This window comes from Nycticebus coucang, chromosome 12 (genome assembly GCF_027406575.1).
Source record: "Nycticebus coucang isolate mNycCou1 chromosome 12, mNycCou1.pri, whole genome shotgun sequence".
Taxonomy (NCBI): domain Eukaryota; kingdom Metazoa; phylum Chordata; class Mammalia; order Primates; family Lorisidae; genus Nycticebus; species Nycticebus coucang.
Genome location: NC_069791.1, coordinates 100,488,320 through 100,494,319, shown reverse-complemented (window position 1 = coordinate 100,494,319; position 6,000 = coordinate 100,488,320).

Here is a 6,000-nt window from a genome sequence, read left to right as displayed (position 1 = left end):
GATAAAGGTTAATTATTGTTAAGATAAGGGTTTAACATGGTTTCGCTTTGAACTTTTATGTATAAAATTGTAGTTTTGGAAATGGAAGGGCAGAACAGTCTTGGAGAAGCTACTCTCACTGTTCTCCAGAATTGCTGGCCTTCTAATAATAAAAATAAAGCTTGTTTGGATCTAGTCCCCGTCTCTGCATTTGGCTGGCAGTGACAGTTGGCAGGACCCTTCTTGTCCAGTAATACATTCTCTTCAATTTTTTTTTTTTTAGAGCCCTATCAATTCTTTTTTTTTAGACAGAGTCTCACTCTGTATGTGGGTAGGGTGGTGTGGCATCATAGTTCACAGCAACCTCAAACTCCTGGGCTTAAGGGATCCTCCTACCTTAGCCTCCCTGCATAGCTGGGACTACAGGGACCCACCACAACACCCACCTAGTTTTTCTGTTTTTTCTAGAGATAGTCTCATTCTTCCTCACGCTGGTCTTGAACTCCTGACCTCAAGCAATCCACAGGACTCAGCCTCCCAGAATGCTAGGATTACAGGTATGAGCCACTGTACCCAGCCCACACATTCTGTTCTTTCTTTCTTTTTTTTTTTTGAGACAGAGTCTCAAGCTGTCACCCTGGGTAGAGTACCATGGCGTCACAGCTCACAGCAACCTCAAATTCTTGGGCTTAAGCGATTCTCTTGCCTCAGCCTCCCAAGTAGCTGGGACTACAGGCACCTGCCACAATGCCCAGCTATTTTCTGGTTGTAGTTGTCATTGTTATTTGGCAGGCCCAGGCTGGATTCGAACCCGCCAGCTCTGGTGTATGTGGCTGGCGCTCTAGCTGCTTGAACCACAGTTGCGAGCCCACACATTCTGTTCTTAACAAAGCCTGTTCTCAAGAGCCTAACTTAATGAGATTTTACCAGAACCTATGAACCTAACTGACCTGGAGGAAGGGAAATACCAAACTCAAGAGCCCCCTGTAGCCTTTCACATGAAAGAAAGTAAATGCCCAACACTCGCCCCTTCTGCAGTCCTATTTCGCCTAATAGGGGGAAAAAACCAAAACTGAGAAGCACTTGTGAAAGTCACAGGCTCATGAAAAGACTGACACACTTAATTACAGAACTATGAAACACTTCTCCACCTGACTGCCACTCCTAGATAATGACAGGGGAATACAACTGAAAAAAAATTGCGCATTTCAAACCTTATTTAAGAAGTCTTTAAGGAAATCCAAAGGCACAGTGGCTGATGCCTGTAATCTTAGCACTCTGGGAAGCTGAGGTGGGTGGATCGCTGGAGCTCAGGAGTTTGAGACTAGCCTAACAAGAGTGCGACCCCCATCTCTACTAAAAAATGAAAAAAAACTGAGGCAAGAGGATCACTTGAACCCAAGAGTTTGAGGTTGCTGTGAGCATGATGCCATGGCACTCTACCCAGGGCGACAAAGTGAGACACTGTTTCAAAAATAAAAAAAGTAAAAAAGAAAGAAAAGGAACAAAGAACAAAAGCAATAGAAAAGAGGAGATATTAATTAAATATGGCAGATATTAATTTAACTGTACCAGTAATCATTTTAATATCAAAGGCCTAAATATACCAAATAAAAGACAGAGAGGGCTCGGCGCCTGTAGTTCAAGCGGCTAAGACACTAGCCACATATACCACAGCTTGCTGGTTCAAATCCAGCCCGGACCTGCCAAACAATGAAAACTACCAAAAAATAGCCTGGCGTTGTGGTGGGCACCTGTAGTCCCAGCTATTTGGGAGGCTGAGGCAAGAGAATTGCTTAAGCCCAGGAGTTTGAGGTTGCTGTGAGCTGTGATGCCACGGCACTCTACCCAGGGCAACAGCTTGAGGCTCTGCCTCAAAAAAACAAACAAACAAACAAAAAAAACCCAATAAAGCAGTGAGGTCAGTCTCAGTGGCTCTTACTTGTAATCCCAGTAGTTTGGGAGGTCTGGGTGGGAGGATTGCTTGAGGCCAGGAGTTCAAGACTAGTCTGGACAACATAGTGACACCTGGTCTCTACAAAAAGTAAAAACAATTAGCCAGGCATGGCTGTGTAGTCCTGTAGTTCTGGCTATTCAGGAGGCTAAGGCAGAAGGATCACTTGACCCTGGGAATTTAAGGGTAAAGTATGTATGATTGGGCCACTACACTCCAGCATGGGCAACAGAGTAAACCCAGGTAGGTTAAAAGTAAAGAGGTAGATGAAGATCTAATCAAAAGAAAACTAGAGTAGCTATTAATTTCACGTAGAGAAGACTTCAGTGCAATGAAAATTATCAGGGACAGAGGGGGTATTACATAATGGCAAGGAGTACTTCCTCAAAAAGACATGCTAATCCTTAATGTGTATGTGCCTAACAATGGCATCAAAATCTGTAAGGCAAAAATTGATTAAAAATACTGTAAAGAGAAAGAGATGATTTCACTGTTACAGTGGGAGACTTCAACACCCCTGTATCAAAATGGATGGATCTAGGTTGGGTGCAGTAGCTCATGACTGTAATCCTAGCACTCTGGTAGGCCAAGGTAGGTGTATTGCTTGAGCTCAGGAGTTTGAGACTAGCCTGAGAAAGAGTGAGACCCCTTCTTTACTAAAAACAGAAAAACTAGCCAGGCGTTGTGGTGGGCATCTGCAGTCCTACCAACTTGGGAGGCTGAGGCAAGAGGATTGCTTGAGCCCAAGATTTTGAGGTTGCTGTGAGTAGGATGATGCCACTGTACTCTACCCAGGGCAATAGAGTGAGATTCTGTTTCAAAAACAAAAAAAGGGACAGGTCCAGGCAGAAAGTCAGTAAGGGTATAGTAGAACTCAACAAAGCAACTATAGAATTGACATCTATAGGCTACTTCATCCAACCAGAACAGAATACATACTCTTCTCGAGCTTACCACTCACCAAGATAGACTATACTCTGGGCCATAAACACACTTTTGCAGACTAGTATATTCAAAATAATTATGAGTTTATGTTTGGGGGCACACAATATATAAGAATGCAATATTGTGATATCTATAACTGAAAGGAGTAGAGATGGAGGTGTAATGGAGCAGAATTTTTTTGTTATTGACGTTATGTTGGTATAAACTCAAATTAGGGGTGTTAAAAAGAAAACAAGAGTGTTACAACTTTGGGATGTTAACATATAATTCCCATGGTAACTACAAAGAAAATAGCTATGGAATACACACAAAATAAGAAAGGAATTAAAACATTTTACTTAGAAATTCTGCCCAATCACAAAAAAGATACTAATACAGGAAATGAGTGGGGAAAAGCTATAAGCTATAGAGAAAAAAATATAGCAAAATGATAGAAGTCCTTCCTGATCAGTAAGGATTCCTATATAAGTGGATTAAACTTTCCAATTAGAAGACAGAATGGTCAACAACACATGACTCAACTAATAGCTGTCTATAAGAGACTTACTCTAGATTCAAAGACATATAGGTTGAAAGAGAAAGGATGGAAAAAGATATTCCATGCAAACAGTAACTAAACGAGAACAGGGTGGCTATACTAAGATCAGACAAGACAGACTTTAAACCAAAACACAGGCTTGGCGCTTGTAGCACAGTGGTTACAGCGCCAGCCATATACATCGAGGCTGATGGGTTCAAACCCAGCCTGGGCCAGCTAAACAACAAAGACAACTGCAACAACAACAACAACAACAAAATAGCCAGGCATTGTGGTGGGCGCCTGTAGTCCCAGCTACTTGGGAGGCTGAGGCAAGAGAATCGCTTAAGCCCAAGAGCTTGAGATTGCTGTGAGCTGTGATGTCACAGCACCCTAATGAGGGTGACATAGTGAGACTCTGTCTCTAAATAAATAAATAAATAAATAAACAAACCACAAACACAAGATTCTGGTGCCTGCACTCACTCTTCTGTGGGTCTGCTCATTGTGCCATGGATGGCATTGTCCCAGGTATAGCAGGTGGTACAAAGTGGGGATCTGATGAGCTTTTCTCTACTTGTGTTACTAATGGACCCTTTATCAGTAACAGCAACTTGGCCTCTGCGGCAAACAGAAATGACAATAAGAAGGTTAAAGGTGATGACAGAAGTGCTGGCATTCCCTCTAGAGCGATCGACATCTGCAACTTCCAAGTGACATCACTGAGGGGAAGTCATCTTCCTGGGGCTGCCCTTTGGGAAAGGACCGAGCTCCTCATGCTGAAAGGAAGAACCAGGCCTTCACCAAGATGAAGACCAAGCAGGCCGCCAAAACCATGGTCACCTACAACACCTCAGTGATGCCCATGCTGTGCAGCCAGCCTATCTATATCCAGTCTTCAATCCCAAGGAGCTCCAGATTGATATCTCTTCCAACCAGGCACAGGTCCAGACAGCCTTGCAGGTGGTAAGTCTGGTTGAGTTGGAAAACCTGGCCTTGGCTGCCTCAGCTGCCACCGTGGATGCAGTTGGCAATGGCCAGGCAGAGCCCCATGCTCAAGTAATTGTGGAGAACTTCTACCCCTGACCCTGAACATGCTGCACCAGAACTTCTCCAGTTGGGTAGTTCTGGAAATCATCTTCACCTAGAACAATAGTTCCAACTGCTGCTCTAGATGTGGACCCTGTGAGTACCCAGCATACCAAGTAGTCCCTGGACTGGCAGAACATCTACCACGCCCGCTGCATGCTGCACATCAACTTCTCTAAGCCTCAGTGTCAAGTACAACAGCAAGTGCTGGGACTATACTGGCCCAGACCTGCCCACTGGGGACAGCCAGCCCTTGTTGGACCAGACTGTGGCTGCTGTTTTCAGTGTACCTGGTATAATCTCTGCCTCTCCATATATAAGAGCTAGTTTCCCTTCTGCTTTTGCCATTTCTCAAGCTGCATGGCTTTCCATTTGTAACATTCACGGAGCCTTGGACTCACTGTTCATTCCATCTGCAGCAGTGGAGGTGGCAGCAGTGGGCTGGATTACCATCCCACGCCCGGCAGGGGTTGGAAACTCTGTCTTGCTGGTCAGTAACTTCAATCTCAAGAGTCATACCCCAAAGCCTCTTTATTCTTTTCAGTGTTTTTGACAATGTGCAGAGGTGAAGATCCTATTCAACAAGAAAGAATATACCTTGTTGCATATGGCCAATGCAAGCCAAGCCCAGCTGGACAGCCATATGAATGGGCACAAGCTTTATGGGAAGCCCATCTAAATCATACTGTCAAAGCACCAGAATATGCAGCTGCTCCATGAGGGCCAGAAGGATGAGGGCCTCACCAAGGAATATAGCAACTCATCCCTGCACTGCTTTATTGTGAAGCCTGCATTTAAGAATTTCCAGAACATTTTCCCTCCCTCAGCTACCTTGCACCTCTCCAACATGCCACCCTCAATATCTGAGGAAGATCTCAAGATCCTCATCTCCAGCAGTGGTGGAGTTGTCAAAGGATTAGTTTTTCCAGAGGACTGCAAAATGGCCCTGATCCAGAAGGGCTCTGTGCAGGACGCTGTCCAGGTGCTCTTTGACTATGCACAACTACAACCTTGACAAAAACCACCACCTGCAGATGTCCTTCTCCAACTCCACCACTAAGGGGTGCAGGGCCCACACGTTGGACTCCCTCGTAACAACTTCCATCATTCCAGAAAAAAAAGCCACTTTAAAAAGTAGCTGAAGTGACCTTAACAGAGCAGAGATTTTATTTTTTTAAAGAGAAAATCAGCTTACCTTTTTAAAAAACAATTAAAAAAAACAAAAAAGCCATTCATAAGAGACAAAAAATCATTATATATTAATAAAAGGTTCAATATAATAAGATGATACAATACTTGTAAACATTTAGCATCTAGTAACATACTATTAAAAGGGAGAAACAGTTCTCCAATAAAAGTTGGAGACTTCAATAGCCCACTTTCAATAATTGAAGGAACAACTAAACAGAAGGTAACTAAGAAAACAGGACTTAACACAATAAACCAACTAGATTTAACAGACACATACAGGATGTGCTAGCCAACCACAGCAGTATAAACATTATTCTCAAGTACA